Below are 24,000 nucleotides of genomic sequence, written 5' to 3' on the forward strand. Positions count from 1 at the left end.
AATTGCTTCCCTCGCGATACAGGGAGAGGGGGGCAGCGCTGGGGTGGATTAGTTTTTCGCCGGCACCCGCCCAGGTTAGCCATGCGTGAACTCCTGGGAACCAAAATGGCCGCGAATTTCTCTCGTGTGTCGTTTGTGAATTCCCGAATGCCGGCCGCGTGGACGATTTTTTTCTCAGAGCTTTCCTCGAATGTAAGACGTTTGCGAATGTACGACGCTCCACTTGCGTTTCTGGTTAATATTGCTCTACCTGACATAATGCATGATAAATTGAGTGCACGCTAGATATTTTGTGGTGGAAAATACGTAGGCATATGCCAATGTATCATTTTGGAGATCGTTGAAGTAGAAGCATGGCGTGTCAACTTTCTCTAAGTGTGCTTAAAATTCGCCAGATAAAAATGCTATAACTCAATTTACACAATATTGCTGGTAAAAAATATAGTCTTCTGGTATTAAACTTGGTGAGTGGTGAAATATTGTGTAGGATAATTTTAATTTGGCGCTGATGAGAATTTTTTTGTCGCAGAATGATAATGCCTACTCGTCCAAGAAATTGAGCCCATGCGTGCGTCATTGCGCAATACCACCGTCATTACGGTTGGGCAAGTGAAATTATTTTCGTCCCAATGAGTTTCTCGTGAGTCTTCTGGTGGGCAGTCGTTGACGATGCCAAACTTTCCGGCTGAGTCGAGTCCCCGTCGCGTCGGTGGCGACTTCCTCGAATTTCGATGACTCGTATTTCGCGAAGAATCCGAAGAATTTCTCGAGAACTCGCTAAAGATCTGCGCGAACCGTTGCTTTTCGCTCGAGCGTATTTTTTTTGTACGCGGAATCTTTATCCTTCGGGTCGGTCCATACTACCGGGAAGCGGGGAGAGTCCTGCGTAATATGTCTCTACTCGGAAACGAGCCCGCCCAAGGGCACCAACTGCCGTGAAGGAGGCGAGCCAGTCCGCGGGATTGAGAGGCTGGGGTTTACTATCCCGTCCTTATATTCTGAGAACTGATTGCGCGCTGATCGTAGTATTTGAGTCACCGGTTGAGATTACTTATTGGGATAATTTAACTTTCAATCCTTAATTTTAAAAATGAAACTTGTATCGAATGAAACCGTTTCCGTCTTTACTCGGTGGAATTTTTTTATCGTGGAGGCAGAATAATCGAAACACTGCAATTCCAAACGTATAAATTCCACTTATTCATGTGGAATTGCAGTGTTTCATTTAATATGTCCCCTTGAAAATGTTAGAATTGCTGTCTACTCTTTGTTATCTTAATATAAATGTAATTTTTCCATCGGCATTTCCATTCATTCCCAACTTGAGCATGGTCTTCTGCTAACCGTGAAGACGATCTAGGACTATCAATGTTGAAGTAATGCTACTGGTTGAGTAGGGCCAATCGCTTCCCTCTGCGTGATATTTTTGTTTAATACGTCCTCATCGTAAGCCCTGATATAGATGAATATATTTTTTTATCGCGGAAAATATGGGTCAAATGCTCGTCCTGTAACCATGCTAAACTTGTCGGTGATAAGCCGATCCCCTTCGAGTGGTCTATCTGGAAACCCACTCTTCCCATATATTCAGCCACTTAATAAAGCAGCTTATATCGTGAAGGAAGGCTTACCTTCCCTGTTTTCAGGTGGACTACTTCCTGGTACTATTTCCTCATCGTCCGAAAATGACCGAGATCGCGTTACTCGTATAACGAGGAATAGAAGAAAGGGAGGCAGAGGAGAAGGAGGAGGAAGATGAGAAGGATGTCGTGGGGATAGTAATTGGAAGCTTTATCGGTGATAAATGCCGAGGAAGCAATCTCAGAAAGTGGCGCTCTCTTGGAGGGAAACATTTTCCTCCCCTCCCTCGCCCCCTGCCTCTTGTTACGGGTTACTCACTCTCGATAGATTTCTTCTTATCTTCGCCCGTCCCCCGTCCAGCGTTATTGCTGTGGGCAATTCCTCTTATTCAGGGACGGCGAGCATAAAATTTCTGAAAGCTGATCGCTTATTCCGAGAAATACCAAAATAACCGTGAAAAAGAGAAAACTATAAATATTGGAGGGGGAAAATTATGTATTTATATTTTTTCTCCGTCAGTAAAATTGGAGGGATGTGACATGTTTCCATGAATTTGAGCATTCAAGAAGGAATTTTTCATTTATTTTGGCTGCAGCATTCTCGGATGTTTTGCTGGAAGATTTTTCAGGTTTCTCACCGGATGGTAAATTCGTCGGTTACGTATCCAACGAAACTGCCGACAATGAAATTGGGGTAGCCAAATTTTGATGGTGGTTCCGTTGGGTATCCATGGAAATTATAACCCGTTGGGAAACCTGATAAAAAATCTTACGTACCATAAACGCCGGGAAAAACTGATATCCTCCTTTATTTTTTTTAACGATGAGTACGCAATTTTTAATGCCTTGAGTTATTATAAACTCGAATTTCACTCCGTTACTTGAACGGAAACGTTTTCGTAACGCTGTGCAAAAATTTGGGGATGAGACTTCCCCAAATTCGCTAATGTGTTCGATTTTTCGTTCCTCTTTTTTCCGTCTGTTTGCAAGGAGTATGCCTATGTAGCGTCCGCCCCGTGCTCTGTTGTGCGACGGGGATCGAACTCGGCTTCGCCGTGTGGGTCCTTGCCTTAGGGTGCCGTAAGCAATGAATTGATTCAAGCTGTAGTTTTTATAGATAGGAAAAGGCACTTTACCTTTGGGTCTCCCGAGAAGCGTACCGGCTTGAACAGGCGGAGGTCGCGAAGAGGCGGATAGACGTCGGGCGTTCGGCAAGGCTGATACTCTCGCTTTTCCCTTGGATGTTCGCGGGATGCCGGGAAAGTACTCGTTACCGACAGGGTATCTCAATACGGCACGGAGTAGACGGGAGATTGCTGCTGCTCCAAGTGACGACCCCTCGTGATACACACCCCGGTTGTCACTCCCCCAAACACCAACTGCCTTCCTTCAGATTTTGAGAGTTTTTATATTCAAAATCTTGGCCCCCTAGGTCCTATCCTCCCCTCCCAGTTGACCTATAGGACTATATGGGGCTCTAGGAAGTGGAGTGTTTGTTACGACAACTCCATGGTGTTGCATCTTCCCGTCCTCTCCAAAAGTATTTTTGTGTGCCGTATTTCGCCTTTCGCTTTCTTAGCCTCGAGTCATCCTCCCCTTCCGCCTCGCTTCGCGCGCATAGTCACCTGCTAGCGAGGGAGTAAACACTTTCGTAACCGAATTTGCCGCAAATATCTTGCGCTCAAATTCCGGTCATCACACCGCTCCCCGCTGTCTCTAAATTGAGCCGTCTCTATCACGAGACTGCTCACATTTTAAACCATTTTTTTTTTTTCTTTTTTGTGTGTGCTTCTCGTGAGTGTCCCACCCTCCAGTTAACCGCCATTTCCTCTTTATTCTTATAATACAATGCTTGTAAAGTCTTTGTACAACAAATTTCTTTTTGTTACTGTGGAGCTCGAAGCATCTCCATCTCCTCCGGTGCCGATGGTGTAGGCGGGGGTTGAATCGACCGCTTCCGGAACCGGCGGAAGATCGCGACCCCCGTTGCGCATATGGCGGCTCCTGCCGTAAGGATCAGGCCAAGGTAGGAGATGGTGTGCACAGATGGTACCCATGACGGTTCTTCTAGGGCCTCTGCTTCCTGGAGCATCTCGTGGACCTGCTCCACCGGAATACCTCCCTGGCTCCCGAAGATGCGACGAGACTGGTGGACGAGGTTCTCCAGTCTCTGTTGTTTCTCTGCCGATGGGTTGTTGATGTAATGATGCAGTGGGCCTTGCAAAATGTCCTTAATCTCCGGCATGTAGATATCCCTCCGTCGGGTGGTGAGGGCTGAGCTCCGGTGGAAGAAAGGGGTCAGCACCTGTCCCTCGCTGTAGCCGGAACATCCGGGTCGCAGCTCCACCACCCCGGTGCCGCTGAGAAAATCTTCTGTGACGTTCAAGGCCTCCTCTCTCCCGGGGCATCTCTGTAGGAAGTGGCTCCTTTGCGGGACGCTGTATACCCACCGATTGGTGGACTTGGTTCTGTAAAACAATGCTCTGGGGTGGGGGATTAGTACATTGTACCGTTTTGTCAGCTCTGCGGCCAACCGCGAAGTAACGTTACTAATCTTCGCGACGATTAGTTCATTTCTTCGTGCCAGAGCGTACGTGGAATTGACAATAGTCGCCTGCAACTTTATCAAATGCACGCTCTGCTGGTTGGTTGTTTTCAGCGACACCACATCTTTTCGATCAATGCCCTAACGGACGACCCCGACCTGAAGGTCCGACTGCGGCCCTGCAGCCCTTCGGAAGTACAGCGGCTGCCCTTCTACCTCGATCACCCCACCCTGGATGAGCGGCGGGAGCCAGCACCTTTTTAGAAACCAATTAATATTGTCCCAATTTATCTGTCTCTTGTATGCATAATTGGGAGGAGGGAAAAAATGTATATATATATAATATATATGTATATATCCAATAAAAAAAAAAGAATGAATTGGAGTTGCCCATGACTTATTATCCACCTGAAAACCGTTTAAATCCCACACGAAAACAACCGAAAATCTTTCACCATTAGTTCCGCGCGGCCATCCCGCGTTTCGTCACCCCTTTTTGTTTACACTTCCCTCGTCAGCTCGACCGGTCCTCGGCTGCGGAGGGGGGTACCGATGTGGCGGGGGAGAGAGGGTGGGTAGTGAGGGAGGGGAAGGTCTTGAAGGGGGACCCGTGTCCCACTCGACACCTGGGACGACACAATATGGCGGGAGGGGAGGGGAGGGCTCTTGCCTCCTCCGTCGTCGTCCTTTCACTTTTTCTTCGGCTGGTAGGGGAGGGGAGGCGGGGGCACGAGGGGCATCACTTAGTTTGCACTGTTTTAAACGATTCACATGCACTATTTGAGCGCCTTTATGCCCTTGTACACTTTTAATTCTATAGTTCACCGGACTGGTTTGCTCTAAGATTTCATATGGCCCTTCCCAATGTTTATCTAACTTTCTAGTTGTCCCTGGCCGTGTAGCGTCTTTTCGCACGAACACCCAGTCCCCCCGTTGGAACGATACTTCCGTAGCACGTTTGTTATACTCCTTCGCCTGTGCCGCATGTCCGATTTTTAGTCTTTCCGCAACGGCTTGGAACGAGAGTTTCAAGCGCGCTTGGAGTTCGGCTGCGTAATTGCTATCCGTAGCGTAATTAATGGAGGCTGGTGAAGTAATATCGTCGAACGGTAGTTCAATATGCCGCCCGTGCATAAGGAAGTAGGGGGTTTCGCGGGTAACGGAGTGTCGGGAGCTCCTATATGCTAACATGGCGAACTGTACCCAAGTATCCCAACTTCGTTGATATTTGTCAACAAAGTGAGACAAAATGTCCATTAACGTCCTATGGCTTCGCTCAATCAGCCCATTTCCGGAGGGATGGTAAGCAGTTGTCTGCAATTTTTTTATCCCTAAGAGCTTACACACTTCTCTCATGAGTTGGGAGGTGAAGTTTGCCCCACGGTCCGTCAATAATTGTCGCGGGACGCCGTGACGAGTAATGATTGACTCCACAAATACCTTAGCTACCGTTTCCGCTTTTTGATCGGGAATGGCTATCGCTTCCGGGTACTTGGTAAAGGCGTCCTGGAAGGTAAGGATGTATCGGTTCCCTCTATCCGTCATTGGTAGTGGTCCCACGATGTCCATTGCTGCCCTCTGCAGGGGGCCAGTCACTTCTGGTAAAGACTGTAATGGCGCCCTGTTTTGTTTCTGCGGGTCTTTACGCAATTGACACGAATGGCAATGCGTGCAATAGGTGATCACATCACTTATCATCTTTGGCCACCAAAATTTGGCCCCAATGGTCCCCAGGGTGCGTTTTATTCCCATATGGCCCGCCCACGGTGAGTCATGAAACGCTCTAAGCACCCTCTCCCGCATGCTCTTGGGAGCAACCAACTGCTCTTCGCCCCTTCTCCCTTTCCGATACAAGATCCCCTCTTGATCGGTATAAAAATCACTTTTTCCCCCGGATTTTTCTATTTGCTCCAACACCTTCCCACACCATTGATCCCTTGCCTGCTCGTCTCGTATTAATTGTCTATCCCATACAGGCTCGAAAGGTGTTTGAATAACCGCCACCGGGTTACGAGACAAAACGTCGGCATTTTGGTGTACTTTCCCGGGCCTATGTTGTACTTCGAAATCATATTCGCTTAGGAGAAGAGACCACCGAGTCAACCGTGACGATGAATCTTTTAGCGAAAATAACCATTTCAAGGGCCTATGATCCGTAACAACTGTAAAGGCCCTCCCGTACACGTAACACCTCATATACCTTACCGCCCATACTACCCCCAGGCATTCCCTCTCTGTAGCGCTGTAATTACGCTCCGCTTTATTTAATTGCCGACTAGCGTAAGCGACTACGTACTCCCCACTGGCATCCTTCTGGGCTAAGACGGCCCCCAAGGCTTCCCCGGAAGCATCCGTGTATAGTATGAAAGGTTTCTTGAAATCTGGGTACCGAAGCACCGGCTCATTACATAAAAAGTCTCTCAATGTTGCGAAAGAGGCAACGGCTTTCTGAGTCCATTCAAATTTCACACCCTTCTTAGTGAGTTCCGTCAGAGGTTTAGCTATTTGGGCGAACTTCGGAATAAATCGGCGGTAATATCCAACTAAGCCCAAAAATCCTCTGAGTGTCCGTAGATTATGTGGAGGGGGAAAATTACTGATTGCCCTAATTTTATTGGGGTCTGGCTCCACCCCCTTCGATGAAATAATATGCCCCAAATATTTCACCGAATTTTCCAAAAATTTGCATTTGGCGGGCTGTAATGCCAAACCCGAGGCCCGCAATCGTTCAAACACTTCCCTTAGGTTAGCCAAATGCTCCCCTGTGTCTCGACCATGAACAATTATATCATCAAGGTATACGAGACACTTGCTTCCTTTAAGCCCTGATAGGACGGAATCCATCAGTCTTTGGAAGGTGCTTGGACTATTAGCCAGCCCGAAGGGCATCCTGAGATATTCGTAATGCCCCTCGGGGGTCGAGAAAGCAGTTTTTTCCCTATCTCTTGGCTCAACTTCTATTTGCCAATAACCACTGGCCATATCTAGTGTGGAAAAATATTTCGCTCCTCCTAGTTGGTCCAGCGTCTCTTGAATATTTGGCAAGGGGTATTCGTCTCTCCGGGTAATCTGATTGAGTGCGCGAAAGTCTGTGCAGAAACGGAGCTTCTCCTCTCCGTTCTCTGATTTTTTCGCGACTAGCACCACCGGCGCACTCCAGGGGGATGTAGAATCCTGAATAATTCCCTGTGCGAGCATGTCTGTGATGTGAGTGCGCATTGTCTCCCGCTGCGTCTGTGGAACCCGATACGGTCGTCGAAATATGGGGGCATGGTTTCCGGTGTGGATTTCGTGGCGCACTCGCGACGTTTTACCCAGTGGTTTCCCTTCCCTGTGAAAAATGTCGCTATACTCTAACAATACTTCCCGCAACCTCTTTCCTTCCTCCCCTGGTAGTTGCAAACACTTAGTCTCTAATTCCTCGGGAAGGCTATTCTCCCTCCGACTAAACTCCTTATGAGCGGCCTCCGGAATTTTAAATTCCCGCGTAATGTTTCCCACCACCATATTTACGGGAATTTCCAATTCCTCATTCGAGACATTAATTAATTTCACCGGGATTTGATTTCCCTCCAATCGGCGCACAATTCCTCTTCCGACCATGATCCCATGGATAGGAACTTCGACCGGTTCCATTAATAATGTCTGCTCGCCCTGCCCTCCGTTCTTCCCGAGGATCCCCATAGTGACCACCTCACTGCGCGGGGAAATCCGCGTGCGCTCTTTCAGTCTAACCATCTGAGGATTTTCCCCTTTCTCTCGTCTCCCTCTCTCTTCCTCCCGCGCTAGAACCCCCGTGTCCCGGCCAAAGACAACCGCTTCCAAAGGGAAGTCTTCATTACCCACTCTCAACACTTCTGTTTTTAGATTTAGACTCGCTTCCATTGTCCGAAGGAGATCCAATCCTAAAATGCCGTCGGCGGGTAATCTTAAGTCCGACCCCACTACCTGAAATTCATGGAAAAACGTGCCTTTTCCTAACCTCACCGGGAGAGTCACCGTCCCCGTTATGGCTAGGTGATGGCCAGTGACTCCGCAAAGTTGTGTCAAGGGGGGGTGAAGGGGGTGGTTGGGGCGGGGGACTTCTTCTCTGAGGAGGGACAGCGTGGCTCCCGTGTCGATGAGAAGGGTCGCGCGGCTGCCTCCCACCTCGACGGACACGGCATAACCCGTTGTGTCTGCTCGGCGGGTTGACGGCGCCAATCTCTCCCGCTTTCCTTTCACCATCGCCGAGTCCCCTCCGCGCGGCGGGACTGGTGCCCGGAGGGAAGTCCGTTTGGGTGGGTGGGGCGTCGTCCTCTCTCCGCCGGAGCGTTTCTTCGTGGGTTGAACGCCGTCTTCGTCCCTCCCGTAAGGTTAGCATTGGGGGGAGGGGCTCGCGATCGGACGGGGGGAGGAGGGCTCCCCGCCCGAGGCAGTGCATAGTTCCGAGTGGAAAATCTATTTGCTCGACACTCGCGCCTCACATGCCCCATCTCGTTGCAATTAAAGCAGCGCATGGGGTTTATTACGCAATCCCTCGCGAAGTGCCCGTATTGTCGACACTGGTAGCACATTGGCCGTGATGGCGCGGGTAAAAAGGGCGGCGGTGATGGGGGGTGATTATTGCGGTCACCCGATGGCGTGGTGGGACCGGCCACTAAACATAGTCTATTTCTGCCTTGCTCGTCATTTTGTTCCTCCATTTTCGCGAGGCGTACTGCCTCTTGAAAAGTGGACGGCTCCCGGATTAACACGAATCTCCGGATCCCTTCCCTCAGCCCCTGTAAAAATTGTTGTAACATCGTCTCCTCCCGCACTTTGGCCCGCCATCGGCGTTCCTCCGGGTCGGTCACTGAATCTTGCGGAGTTTCGCCCAGAGCTCGGATTCGCTCCGCGTATTCTCTCACCGTTTCGCGCCCCTGTCGGCAATCTAGTAATTTCCTCAACCTAGCCCCTGCGTTTTCCCGTGCGGAGAATCTTTCCCTTAGCGCGTTTTTCAAGGCCTCCCAATTACTTCCTACTTCGGGCGCGAGCGTATTCACAAATAGCCTTGCCTTGCCCTTGATACGTAATTTCAATACCATTACTCTATGGTTAGGACTCCATTGGCCCAAAGTGGCCGCGGTTTCAAGAGTTGTCAAAAACTCCTCGACGGCTATCTCGTCGTCCTCCCCTGAAAATACTTCTACCGCGTATAAAAACCCGGATACATTGGCAGGAGCCATGGTGGGCGGAACGGTGGGAGGATCCGGCATTTTTAAATGGATTGTGAGGCACGGTTTACTTTTAAATGCCTTCCCGCGGGGTCACAATTCTTCGTGATGCCACCGTAGTGACCACACAGCAAAATTTTGACAAAGAGCCACGAAACTACCTGGCTAAGGTATATTTACAAATCGGAAAACACAAATTTTTACACGAAGAGGGAAAACATGGGGACACGAAACGAGAGACCCGAAAGTACAGCTTGTATGCAAATCACGCTTCTGGCTCCTGTAAGTGAAACCATTCAGGTCTTACAGTGCCCTGGCATTTGAGAGTAATCTTCTCACTCGGAGGCGAAATATCAATCCCGGAATGGGAATGACCGAACAACATCTTTCCTGAGTAAAAATTTTGATTGCCTCAAAGAGCGAAAAAAAATTTTAATTCCTCAATCTCTCAAAAAAAAATGAATTCGCCCCATGCGGGCATTTCAATTATCGACACCGCTGCCACCATTTGTAGCGTCCGCCCCGTGCTCTGTTGTGCGACGGGGATCGAACTCGGCTTCGCCGTGTGGGTCCTTGCCTTAGGGTGCCGTAAGCAATGAATTGATTCAAGCTGTAGTTTTTATAGATAGGAAAAGGCACTTTACCTTTGGGTCTCCCGAGAAGCGTACCGGCTTGAACAGGCGGAGGTCGCGAAGAGGCGGATAGACGTCGGGCGTTCGGCAAGGCTGATACTCTCGCTTTTCCCTTGGATGTTCGCGGGATGCCGGGAAAGTACTCGTTACCGACAGGGTATCTCAATACGGCACGGAGTAGACGGGAGATTGCTGCTGCTCCAAGTGACGACCCCTCGTGATACACACCCCGGTTGTCACTCCCCCAAACACCAACTGCCTTCCTTCAGATTTTGAGAGTTTTTATATTCAAAATCTTGGCCCCCTAGGTCCTATCCTCCCCTCCCAGTTGACCTATAGGACTATATGGGGCTCTAGGAAGTGGAGTGTTTGTTACGACAACTCCATGGTGTTGCATCTTCCCGTCCTCTCCAAAAGTATTTTTGTGTGCCGTATTTCGCCTTTCGCTTTCTTAGCCTCGAGTCATCCTCCCCTTCCGCCTCGCTTCGCGCGCATAGTCACCTGCTAGCGAGGGAGTAAACACTTTCGTAACCGAATTTGCCGCAAATATCTTGCGCTCAAATTCCGGTCATCACACCTACACGTGTTGCGCTTGTGGTTTATTTTTTTCCTTTCATGCCAAAAGAAGGCAAGAGGCATGATCTCATCCGATTGTTACCCCGAGACAATAATTAATTATGCTCACGTCGCCGTGTGCTGGAGAAGCGAAAAATTTTAATGCCCCAGGCAACAATTGCATGACCTCATGCCCCGAGCGTTTTTCATCGGAACGATGGGAAAAAATGGTCGATGCACAGCATCGAAAAATAGGCTTTGCTTGGGTTTGAGCACCGCTAAGCCCTCAATTTGCGAAGCTTCGGTCGTTGACGAGCGACACCTTTATCGATAGACCAACTCGGTGTTCAAATATGCGTGAAAATATTTATCTACGATAACTTCAAGGTTAAATCGTTAATTTTATCTACTCTTCATTGAAAATTGAGGGTTTTTTTCCGAATCAGGAGTTTGATAATGACGCAAACTTTTATTCACGTTGCTTTCTTCGACTATTGAAGTAAGTATTAAGTTTTATCGGGCTGTTTCAAAGAATCATAATAACACTATTCCAGGTATTAAATCGTGTTCAGGACGTTGCATAAGAAATGTCACTGTATACCAGTATGCTCTTTCATCGCTAGGGACTCTACCAATAAAATACTTACTCTCGAAACGTGACCTCATGCAAATTCGACGAATTTCTCCAACCTTTTTGAAGTCCTGACTTCAGAATCACGTCATTCCTGATGCTCGAACATTTCCGCGACCTTACTGAATAGGAGGACTCCTCATGATAACCTTTGTAGAACAATCGTTACGTTGCACGCTTAACAATACTGGAAATGAATCTATAGTAACCTCCGGAAAGTGGCCTATTCATATCGCAAGGCAAAAGCGTGTCACGCGAAATTCTCCCATAACTTGTTTCGCTCCCGCGGTGGTATTGTCTTACAGCGGTTGGGCCAACCTTACCTACCCATATAGATTCCGCCGATCGGCTCTCGCCGCCTTGGCCGGGTCATTTCACTCCCAGAGGGAAGGCCACTCGGCCGAGATTCCGCCAGCGGGTTGAAGGCTGTATGGTATCAAACAACTTCGCCTCCCCTCCAAATCCCCCACCCCTCTCACTTTCCCCACCCCCTCTCTCCCTATCTATCTTGCCATACATCCCTCCTCCAGTGAGTGAGGTCCCTTTATTTACCTTGGCTCGCTCAGTGACGTCACCTCACGCGTTTGGCCCTAAGGACGTGTTTTCTCTAGACTTCCCCTCATTCTTTTAACTCACCCCTCCTCCTTTACTCCTCGAAAACCGCCACTTCGGTCTCCTGTAATGGAATTTCAACGGCTTCTGAGACCGACTCGCCCCACTCCTCTTTAAGCGGACTGTGTCGTTCAAACTCCCAACGGAAAAGTGTTTTCTCTCCCCGCGTGTTCCATTTCCGTTGGGTCTCGCGCGCCCTGTCGCGTCTCATGCGCGTCGTTCGCGTTATGAGACTGCGCTTATGTGGCGGGTATCAACGGGAACGTGTCGTTGGCATTGGCGCTAACATGTGAGAAGATAAATTTCATCAGAATATTGCTAGCCGCGAATATAAAAGAGGTCACCAGCGTCAAGTTCTCGCGGAAAACGTATTGGTGTTGAAGAAAAAATGTAAACAAAAATGGTTGTTCTATTCAGTAATTATTTTGTATCTATTTATACATATGCATATCTGTAAGAATACGCAGTATGTATCAGTGCAAATATATTTTAGTGTTTTAAAGTCTAACTACCGTGACAACAACTTCAATTGCTCGAATTTCCGGTAAATTGTTACCGACCACTTATATCGTGCGGATTGTTTCCGGAATTTCCTGTTTACGGCTAGAAAATGTGTGAGGAAGCGTTTCCTCGTATGTTTTTCAGAAATGAGGGAGAATCGTTTTGTTCCTCGGCGTTGTAGGTCAATAGTTGGTCTGATTTTTCTGAGAAACGGAGAAATTTTTAATGCATGTTTCCTCCATTTATGCATTTTTAGCATTCCCCATCTGCCCTGAATTCTAATAATGATTTTGTCGTCTGAATTGATAACTTTCACGAAAATTTCAAAAGACAGTACCGTGCTTCATACCATTGATTTACCAAACATCTCAGCATGTACTCCAAAGAGTACAAGAGTGCATTAATTCATGCAAATAACAAAGTTAAATCTTTTTTCTGCCTGCCGGAAAAAATCGGCCACTGAAAAAGGTGGTAGGAGAATTGGTAACGCATCTTATATTTGATTTTTCTGTGAATGATATGCGAATTTTTTATGCTCCACTTCCCTTTCCCCATTTCCTTATTCTCAGGGTCCCAACACATGGAATGTGAAGTGATAACCACATGTCTCGCGCGTGAACCGGACAAGAATTGGCGCTACGCCCGTGACTCACATTGTTACATCAGACTTCGCACTCCGTTCTCCGGGTCACCGACCCTTGCGGCGAAAAATGCTTCTGTATGCAAATCTTTCGCGAGCGGCAGTCATGTCCTCACGTGGGCAGTAGCTTAGTTAACGTTAATTTCAAGATTTTTGAATTGCAGCCCTCCATTTCACCCTATCCCGTGACTAATATCTAACTCTTTTATTGCGATTTTTCCCATATTACTCTTTATTTCTTGCAAATGCTTCCGCGATCATAGTAAATATGTTTCCGGGTTTTCGCCGCGGTGTTTTACGCCTGACGCCGACAGTTCTGCTGGCTCTCCCACCAGCATCGGAATCGTCAAAGCATTTTTCTTTATTTACCGCTGGTAATAGATGGTGTATCTTCTTCTAGATGCCTCTCCATCTACTTTTTTCCATTTTATTTCTTGTACTATTTCATGCAGTAATGGGTGTGGATGTACGATTCCACTTTTTACAGCCATCTCCTTTTAGACGGGCCTCATCTAATTTTTTTTTCTCTTCAGTACAAAGGACTTGGTCACTTCTCAAACGTGACAGTTTCACCTACGTTATTTTTTCACTACGTTTCCGAAAGGTAATTTTCTAAGAAAGTGTACCTGAGCGCCTGTGCGATGTCAATTCACGGTCTCCCTCTTTGGACGCGTCTGAATTCCGATGAGCGCCTTTCGGTGATTTATCCATTTTTCCGATTCCGTTCCCTTTTGTCGGACAATCATTTCGTCTCGCTCACCCGCTATTTCGAACGAAATCTGTCGGTTTGGGATGGAAAAATGGCGATGTCTCGTGAAAAACGTGGCGGGAGAGCGTCGACTCGAAGCCGTAATGGCGTAATTTGTGGTCAGCCGTGATCGTATTGTCGAGGAAAAATGACGTGGTGGGCTATCATTGAGGCCGTGGACCGCAATGTAGGTGGCGGACTTTTTTTTACCATCTAGATGGCGATGGTCCCTCCATGCAATAAATTCGAATGGAGAAGCAAAAAAAAAGACATGTAGTTCGCCCAAAGGCTAGATTTTTTCCGTGGGAATGTCGACTAACCATCCTTGACTGCCGCAGTTAATCAACCAATTAACCCTCCGCGAAAGATTGGCGTGGTTCATCCAGAGATAGGAAATACTAGAACCCACGGTGAAGTGGCCTTTAAATGACGTACTCTTGGCATTCTGCGTTGGAAAATATATCAATCTAATGAGAATTAATTACTCTCCTACTTAGTTAGTAATATCAGAGTTCAGTCACCTTAGTGAAGGAATAAACTTATAGGATCAATCTCGGTAATAGCTTGCTTGGTTTCCTTATATAATACGTTTCCATTATTGCTTTATGCTTCTGAAAATAAAGCTATCAACTAAAATTATTATTAAGCTAAAACAATATTTAGAGGCATTTAAGCTCCAATTTCCATAAGATATGAAAATTAGCAATGATAGGTATGGTATCCCGAGGAGGAATTTTCCTTACTGAATAACTAAAAATTAAAAGTAAAACATTTCCAATTAAATAAAACCTTCTTAATTGAAAACCTTCTCTTGTCTTGATCGGAGAATCAATGCCAAATTTCGACAATCGCAATGAGTGGCCCTCAAAATTCTGCAATAGATTTTTAGAAAACTTTCCATTCGCTTTCTTACTACTATCAAAGTTTACGATATTCCCGCGAAAAGTTTGAAGTGTCGGTGACTCAGATATTCCCAATAGCGACGCTGTCTCTTTTCGCTCCTCATTTATCCTTTATTTTTGGTGCTCTTCGTAGGCACGCAGGCGCGTCGGCTCCCACGAGGAGGGGTAATAAAAAGAGAAAATTGTGGAAAACAAAACCAAATCACTCCTGCGCAGTCGCCTTTTGTTGTACCGCGTGCATCTCTCCAATGGCGACAAATGGGGAATCCCTCCTCCCCTGCTTGTTCGACATGCCGACGCTCCGGTAAGAGCGCGTCGCTCCCGCTAAATTTCTTTCGGGCGTCCGTCCTTCTCTCGAACGATTTTTTTTATTCCCTTCAAACGTTTTTCGATCTCATCTCTGAATTTTCACTTCTCTTCTCTCTCGAGCCCTCTCTGCTTGGCGAAAAGAGGGATGATTTTGTCGCTTTTTTCATTTTTGTGTTATTTTTTGGTAGTGGCCATTTTTTTACATCTTCGTCGATTTTTTTTCGGACCATTCCTTCCATTCTGTCCACGAATTTTGCATAAAATCGTGATGAAGTAGAAACGCACGGAATTTTCCACTTCCTTATGACTCATTTTTTTCAATTTTATTTACCTCGTCAACCGTTTTAACAGGTCTTGGTCCTTTTTTCACGAGCTCTCCCGAGGCTCTTACCTTTTCGTGCTTCTTAAAAAGTGTTTCTCCGTTCATTAACCAATGGGAAGTGAAGGAAAAAACATTTGAGCGTTATATTACTGAGATGATTTGCATTTTTCCACCAGTGGTTAACTTTTTTTCGCACTTATACACCACAATCTTATACAAGCTGGAGAAAAATTGTGTCGCGAAATTTTAACCCAGGAATGATGATGCCAGTTGGGATTAAAATTACTGATGATTTTTAGGTCTTCACCCAATGACTGTGCCGAAAATGAAACTTAAAAACTAAATAGCCCATGCGATTTTGTATTACAACAAAAATTTGTCTTTTTTTCGATAACGCACGACTTTTAAACTACAGAAACTTTGCACAAAGCGCTCCTATTGGTCGCGAGTTTGCCCTGTTGCCGCATTCCCTTGACAACTCATGGTCTCGAATGCTTTGCCTTGCGGTGATCGCTATCTATCCAAGGCAGCTCGCTAGCTCAGTGGTAGCACGGCAACAGGATAATCGTGGCCAATCGGAGCGCTTGGCGCAAAGTTTCTGCACGCTAATTATGGCGCGTTTCCGACCTAAATACCATTAATAATTTTAATTTCAACTGAAATCAGCTATCGAGAGATGAAATTTCGTGACGCGATATTTCTCCACCCTGTGTAATTTTTTCACTAGTATTTGTTCTCAACCTTTATCGTATGATGTTGATACATGTACGTAGGTATATGTTCCTCTATGACGATTCCTCGGTACTTATTTCCCCCTGCGCAGCGTCAACCAATTTTATTCCTTTCTTCTTCCAGCGTATTTATACTACTCTCATCCTCCCTTCTCTCCCTACCTTTCCAACCCCTTTCCCCATCCTCACTCCATACCCTCGCAGAGCGCTCAAATCGATGGGTTAATCAAAAAAAAGGGAATGGCAGAAGGGGGTTGAGGGTGGTGGAAACTGAGGGGTTTTGGTTTAGAGGGAGAGAGAGAGAGAGATAGGGTAAAAGGTAGGTTGGAGGGAGTTGGGGACTCTTTCAGTCAGTCAGGGGGTTGTGTGGGGTAGAAGTGGGGGTGGGGGAGACATGGTAGGCGGAGCTATAAGGACGCCAGACTGATGGACGGACGTAGGGAGTCGAATCGCTGATCTCGATCGATATATCGACGACTCCCGTCACGTCCGTCCTCTCCTGATGCTCTTCCTGTTACCTCCCGCACCTTTGGATGACTACTCCACCGAGCCAACCAACCCCATCTCCATGACACCTATCCTGATATATATACATGCACTAGAAAATCTCGGCAGACCTTGTCCTGACAGCATATATTTAGTCCTCAGTATGATTGTAAAAACACTGATCAGAAGAGGGAAATTCATTCCTATATATGCAACGAAATAAGAATGGATATGGTATTGCATTTCAAGCTCACTCGCCTATTTCGAAAGTCGTTTTTTACATTTCTACCTTTATTATTATAATCTCTGGTTGTCAAGGAAACATAAAAATAACTTATTGTATTTATTTATCGCAAAGTGCAGTGAAAATAGCATTTAGCAACCTTTATGTATCAGAATTAGCGATGAACAATCAGAAACACCCATAACCTCATGAAGGTAAACTAGGATAGACTTTTGATAGGTGTTACAGTTCCAGAGTCTAGCGAACGCAGACATTCAAACATTCACATAAATATATATATACTTCCAGAGAACCTCCCTTTGCATTCTGCCATTTTCCTATCAGCCTCACTATGCCTGCCTCTTGTCTACCTTGTCGGAAGACAGAAAAGCGAAAAGAGAAAAAAAGTGCATACTGTCCGTGATTTTTATGTGTCAAGGAAGGGACTCGTTGAATTTTTCAAAGTGCACATATTTTTATTTTGTGACTCTGAAGGAGGCGTTATAAAGGGTCCTCATGAAACCCATTTTCTCCGTTCGGAAATAAATATCACAATACGCAATCATTTTGAATGAAAGGTTTGGCGACATTTTTTTTTTCAATTTTTAATGAGAACGTCATCCTCACGTCGTATTTAATGCTTTCAGCGTTTGAAACTAATGAAGACGCCTCGCACAAAAAATCCATGAATGTCACCTTTTTGGTGTGGGGAAAAAAAATGACGCCTTCCATTTTTCTTTCGCGAAAAAAATAATCCTGAAATAAATTGGTAATTTAAACTTACGAGATGATAAAAAAAACTATCAGATTTTTTCTTGCGCCAAGTACTCATTAATTTGCCGTTTGGTTCCATGATTCATTTTACTATTTGAAAACAATGTAAGTTGTCCTTCTCTACCGGTTCATTCTGCGTCCATAAATTGAAAATTGCCTTGTTTTAATCAATGCATGTCTCTTTGAGTCTCCTCTGGATAAAAATGTTTCTCGAGAGTGAAACCTTGAGAATGTAGGTATTCATTTCTTGCCTCCGTATGAATTCACTCTAGAAGCCGTTTGATGTCTCTCGGCGTCTTCTCTCTCGTTCTCACGTATGTATGAATGTGCAGCCACTTTAAACCGTCGCGTCGCTCAAACAGGTCTTACCGGCGCTAATCGCATGGTATCTTGGAGAGAAATTCTTTTTCGCTTTCTTCCCACCAAACACATCGGTCATCTACCGCGAAGTGAGCGTGAAGTATTTAATCCTTGTGAGACTCCTATTTACATTGGCGTAGCCTGAACTCGCGAATAAATATAATTTTTTCATTAGTTTTCTATCGTGATCACCGTTCGCTCCGAAGTAAAAGTAAATCTTTTTTTATTTAAAATATCATTTTAAATTAAATTCAATCGATAATTTAATGGTTTGGTGAGTTTGATAGAAATAAAATACCCTGGGTACTTATTGGAGTTTAGAGTTTGCTGGATGGAAATTTTCCTAGCTATCGTTGCGAAGCAAGTTGATGAGGGATCTCATGCGGGTGGGAATGATCAAATTCACGTGACAGCGGAAAGGCAGGAGGGATTTTTTTTACGTATCAGACATGAATTTCAAAATTTCTCTCAAGGCTAAGTGGCCCATGAGGGTAATGGTCTTATTGAAGGATAAACCATTTGCAATCGAAGAGAGAGGCGGGGAGAGATATCCTCTGGGATTATAAAAAGGCTTTCTCATTCTCTCTTTTAAATTTTTATGCTTTATATTCCATTTTTTTATTTAATGGAAAGACGAAAAATGTATATTAATATGTATGATCTTCAGAATCCTTTTCTTACAAACAAACGTCGCTGATTGTCATTGCAAAATTAGTGTTAGGTATTTGGCAAATTACAATTTTCCTCATCTCAGTTTAAGGTTAGTATGGATTTAAATATTATATTATCTCGTTCATTGTGGTTAGTGGCTAAAAATGAATCAGTTGAACTTAAAAAAAAACCTTGTAAAAATAGCTGGTGTCCAGTGCTAAAACCTGTAAAATCGTTGATACACTCACACCCATTTATGTACCCGATTGTAAATGTCGTGATCTCTGTGTATTTGCCCGACTCTCGCCTCTAGGTTAATCCCTGCCTAAGACACGGCGAGCCTGCCCAGTGGCAGTCGAGGAATAGCGGAGTGAGTTTGTGGTGGACCGGCGTCGATTAAAGCACTCTTAATTGGCGGCCGCAGGAAACAGAGCGGAAGAACACCTCGCCACTTTATTCCTTCCACGTCGCGGAACCGAAAGAATGCTCACATCCCCCACTCTCTGCCACGACCTCGTCTCGAATGCTCCTTTTCAGAGCCTATAGTGTTCAGGCGAGCCACGCTCATCCTACTCTCGAGATTGAGACAAGACAGGTCCACTTTACCCCATTCACAGTCGTACCTCCAGTCGAACAGGAGATAGTTTTAATAACAGATTGAAGGCGTCTCATAGAAAAGTGCGAGAAGCAAATACGATTGCTTCTGGAAGCATACGTCGTTCGTCACGGCGACAAAAAAAACTAATTTTTAACACATTCAGATATTTACTCAAATTTTAAAGAGATTTTATGATCAACTTCGGCACAAAAGCTCTTGCTCCACTTTTATCCAAAATTAAAAAAAAATATTTGTACTAGTTTCATGTAATTTCTTTTATACAGCCAAAAGAGATGATGTTCTAGATAAACTAGATAAAATAGACGTTCTCTGCAGGCTAATGGCAAACTCTCAGACAAAATATTACTCTCCCCACTCGCAAGTTGGTGTTCATTTTCCTTCTCTTGTGGTGGAAATTTGCGTACTTGTATGGCGTCCCGTGTCAGGAATACCAGAAAAAGACCTTCAAGTGTGTCTCTTTGAAAGGTATCCGCCACTTCTTGAGTAAACATCACATGTCCTGATGCAGCTATGTGAGTTGCTAGAACTCGACACAAATAGAATTGCCACGAAATTTAAAACGATCTTAACCTCAGCCCTGGCAAAATACAAACTTTTACTCCTAAAAAAGAGGTAATTCATATCCCCTTCCAACTATGACATAAACCCAATCGATTATTCTTCGATTTAAACAACAGAAATCCCTAACGATCTGAATCGATCGGCTAGAATCAAAAGAGATCGATATTTCAAAACAAAAATTCTTATTCGATTCAATCGAAAATCGGAGTGAGATGATCGATTTTCTATTAAAATCGAAATCGATTCTCCAATCCCTACATCTCTCTTGGGTGAATAAATGTGTGATCTAATCCATCACAGTCTGGATCCAGTTGTCAGCCCATCAATCCCCGATGCATTATTAAAATGTCCATGTCGTTGATCTGTGGGAGAATACACTTATCATATTTTTTCGAGCGACCCCAAGGAAGGGAGGAAATTGGGGCCTACTATTGTACGTATTGGGCAACGCCAAAAATCGAGCGGGGAGTGAGATGTCGCAACCTTGACGTTAACTAATTACGGCCGAACCTTCGTGGACGCGAAGGGAAAGAGGATTCAGGGGAGAATTAGAATGGAAAGGAAATTGCTTTGGCTACTCCCAACTCAAACTTTCGTGGGCCAAACCCGTAGAAATATTTTATTTCTCAAATTGCAGTGCAGGAATATTATCTGTATTATTATTATTTATCAAGCGAAATTAAGGCTATGAATTCCTATGTCTAGCATTTTTCTGCTTGGAAGTCCCCTTACCACCTATCCCCAGAAGCTGGAAAACATACCCAGTCGGGATTCAAACCTATGATCATAGGATTAGCTCAGCTTCACTTCATTTACTCCAGCACCTCCGAAATGCAGCTCTTTCTTGGTGGTTATTTTGGGGCCCTTTAAACGTACAAAGAGTTATTCACTGTATCTAAGAATGTTTACGGTTATACTTATGGGAAAGTTATAATTATAAATTACTGCTGAAAGTTAAGTGTAACATAGTCAACGATGTACCCAGTTGGACTTGCCAAACTTTAGACCAGAGTAGCGTGGGAGGGATGAGTTTCCGGTTTTTGAGAGAATGCGTCATGAATGCTTAGAAGGATAGGTGCCCATGTATCTTTTTAACTCCCCTTTCGCCTACATCAAAATCCTCGGGGCGTTGTCCATAGGTGACCTCCTTCGACGTTAAACTAGCATATTTGCATTCGTACGATTTTATGTGCGGACTCGGACGCGCCTATTTATGCGTGAATAAATGTTTTCTCGATACACCTTACCATCCGTCTCGCTGACCTCTGTCTCCCTTTTTTATTCACCTCGGACGGGACTGCATTTATGTATGTGTATACCAACATCTTTCTCTTTCTCTCCCGCTATCTCTCTCTCTCTCTCTCTCACTCTGGCTCTATCTCCGTCCTTCTTTCGCTCTTCGGCCTTGCCTTCCTTTCTGGAGTGGACCAGCGAGTTGAAGTCGTTGTTGCTCTCGCAAGATCTCCAAGAGAGTCGCCATTCTTAAATATAGGTCGGCCTCTTTCGGGCTCTCAGCACTCCAGCGCACATAAACAACTCGGGGACTTACCTTGCACTTTTCGACATCTCCGCTTCAATTCTCATCTTTCCCCTTAAGGGAGTTCCTACATCAAAACAGTGTAGATTCCATGTCTCTGTATACGCGGGCTAGCTAAGTAAAATGACTTGGTTTCTGAATGTTCGCGGGTATGAATTGGAAACTTTTAGTTTAATGTTTCTGGGTTTCAAATGTGTGAATCAGTAAAACTAGGAGGAGAAAAGAACCCACAATTTTAATCGTAAGTGTAAATTATATTTTGAATGAAAAAGTTTCATACGCACACATTAACTCGTACGATTTAAAATTTATTAAAATGTGTGGTCCTTCAAACTTTAGTCCCTTTTCTATCAAATTTTTAAAACAACATTCGTGCAGTGAATGGGTAAGCCACTTAAAAATGGCTCTCCGGCAAGTTTATGAGTCAGAACAAATCCTCTCTAAATGATCACATCTTTAAGTGGTATTGGATTATGATTTGGTCTTCAAATAACCGTAATATCATACCAGTGAAAGAACTATATTCAGCAAAATGTCTGAATTCAGTACCAACTTCAATTGACCCAATTCGAGCAGAATTCCCTGAGAGCAAAAGGTCGCATAATTTTTCTGCCTCCTACACATTGTCCTCTCCTTGGTTTGCTGGGAGTCATATACTACATGACTTCTGCGCATGACATGAGGAACGGATTGATTTAAGTGTCGAGCGGATCGAATAAATCTCTTTTGGCCATTGTTCCTTCGTGGCTTCACCGCATTTAAGTATCTCTCGTGCAGTTTCCCGAGGGAAAAAATACCCATGGATTGTGGCCAGAGTTCTTTTTTTTATTTGGACCTACCATCTCGTGGCCTTGCCTCACCCACGATCCTTTTTGTTATCGAGAAAGTAATGTGCAATGAATTCATGGTGGAGCAGTCAATTTGAATAATTGGAGCAATTTAAGCCGTTTAAAACCATTCGTTCGTTCGACAACATTTTCTTCGCATCGTTATCTTCTTGCTGAGGTATGATCTCTATTTTTAAGTTGGAACTGTCACAAGCAGTGTTTCTGCCCTGCACTCTATACCATTTAGTAACTTTATTACGCCGTCTTTTTTTCTTTTTTAAATTTTTTTCCGAATGTTTTTTCTCAAGGGCGTATTGCTTCCTTTCTTTACCGTTACCTAAGGCTTTGCTTAGCGAATGAATTTTAAGTTAGACTTATGGCATGATCTGATCCAAATTAGGCAATCGATTTCGTTTGCGGATATTAAAGTCAGAGTGAAATTTAATATATTTTGACTTTAAAACATCAAAATTGATGTTGTTCGTTTGACATAAATAGGTCGATTCCTGTAGTCAACAAGAAGAGTCACCACCATCTCAGCATCGATGGGCAAAGATTACGATGACATTTTTAATGAATCAAAACATTGAACTAGTGCATTTGTTTCAATAAATCGAATCATCGAATAAATTATTTGGTTTCGATTGATCGATTAAACTAGTGGACCATTTGGTTTCCATTGATCGAATAATCGAATGGGCCATTTGTTTTCGATTAATCGAATCATCGAACTATATTGTCATTTTCTCGTTGTCATGTGCATATACTCGCTTCGGCGCCCATATTTCTGCATTTCCACTTTCAGCCAGTGTCCTCGTGCCGCGTTTCCCCTTCAATCGTTTCACCCTCGAGTCTCACTTACTCATCCCACCCGCCCTGACTTTTTAATACCTTGATGGCCATGTAAGGAGTGCGATGCATCACACCCCTCATAGCCTCTTTTCCCCTGCCTACTCCTTGTAGGAACTAAGCCGTTGAATCATCCGCCCCGTAGTCTGCGAATCTCCTCCATCCTCAACCATTTCACTCTCTCCTTCTCTCCTATCGCTTTCTCTCGTAGTCACAATCAATTCACTTATCTTTATGCAACATGAGCGGGTTAGCTAGGCGGGGACTTCACTAAATATGATTATTTTTTCACATTTAAAAGTCATACTTTTTTTGAATTCTGCTCAAGCAGTATTTCCTCAGAATTTCTGCTCAGACCGCACAATTCGGCTTTTCTGCCTAGAGGAATATTTCCTCCTTTTAATCGATTATCATTTCATCGCCGATCCCGAGGTGCATTGAAAATCTAATCATTGCGCTTATTGGGTGTTTCTCTCGTTTATTTTCATATTATGGTTACTGCAGCAAGGGTGTAGACCAATATTTTCTGTCTAGATTATCTGCCGAAATGGGGACCAAGATTCTTAAAAATTCTCAGATTTTTCAATCTCGCGAATTGATATCAGACCGACAAATCATTGATTATTTTTTGGCTCATGCAATCAAAAGGGTCTCCAATCCTCCTGGTCTGTGTCTCTCTGGTTAAGAGAAAATTTAAAGGCGTGAGATATGAATAATTTTTCATCCACTCGCCTTCATTTCAACGGCAGTTCGAGTTCCTCTCTCCACCTTGGCCAGAAGGAGACGGAGACCAGGCGGGAGAGGAGAAGATCGTATTTGCATACCCACTGCCTTACTTCCATGGTTTTTCAATTCGGAACCGGTGTCCGACGTCCATGTCTTGCTCTCTTACCGTATCGTTTGTTATTTTCGCCCACTTTCGTTAAGGACGCCCCAGTTATAACTCCCGAGCAGACGGCATATTCAAATTTTCTTCTCACCTGCATCGCTTTTATTTCAGCAGCGAGTCGTAGACGCCTTTAAGATGCGACGTCGTCCCTATAATAAAGAAATAAAGTAATCCCCCTCTGTTCATTTTTTTCTGCCAGAGCGACAACCGTCTTCAGTCTTTCTAAATGAGACTCGGCTCGCCTTAAAGGGATTTGCGTGTACCTACATCTCGTCGTCGAGTTGGTTTTCATTTTCTCACTCTAATACCGTCATCATCATT

At 44.8% G+C, this 24,000-nt stretch overlaps 1 protein-coding gene across 3 annotated transcripts in view; it reads left to right on the plus strand.

The window, feature by feature from the left end:
- Nucleotides 1–24,000, plus strand: part of LOC124156050 (protein neuralized) — a 567,572-nt gene that overhangs the window by 509,001 nt on the left and 34,571 nt on the right. The gene's annotated exons all lie outside the window — the stretch shown is intronic.

The sequence above is a fragment of the Ischnura elegans genome, chromosome 3 (assembly GCF_921293095.1).
Source record: "Ischnura elegans chromosome 3, ioIscEleg1.1, whole genome shotgun sequence".
NCBI classification, from domain to species: Eukaryota; Metazoa; Arthropoda; class Insecta; order Odonata; family Coenagrionidae; genus Ischnura; species Ischnura elegans.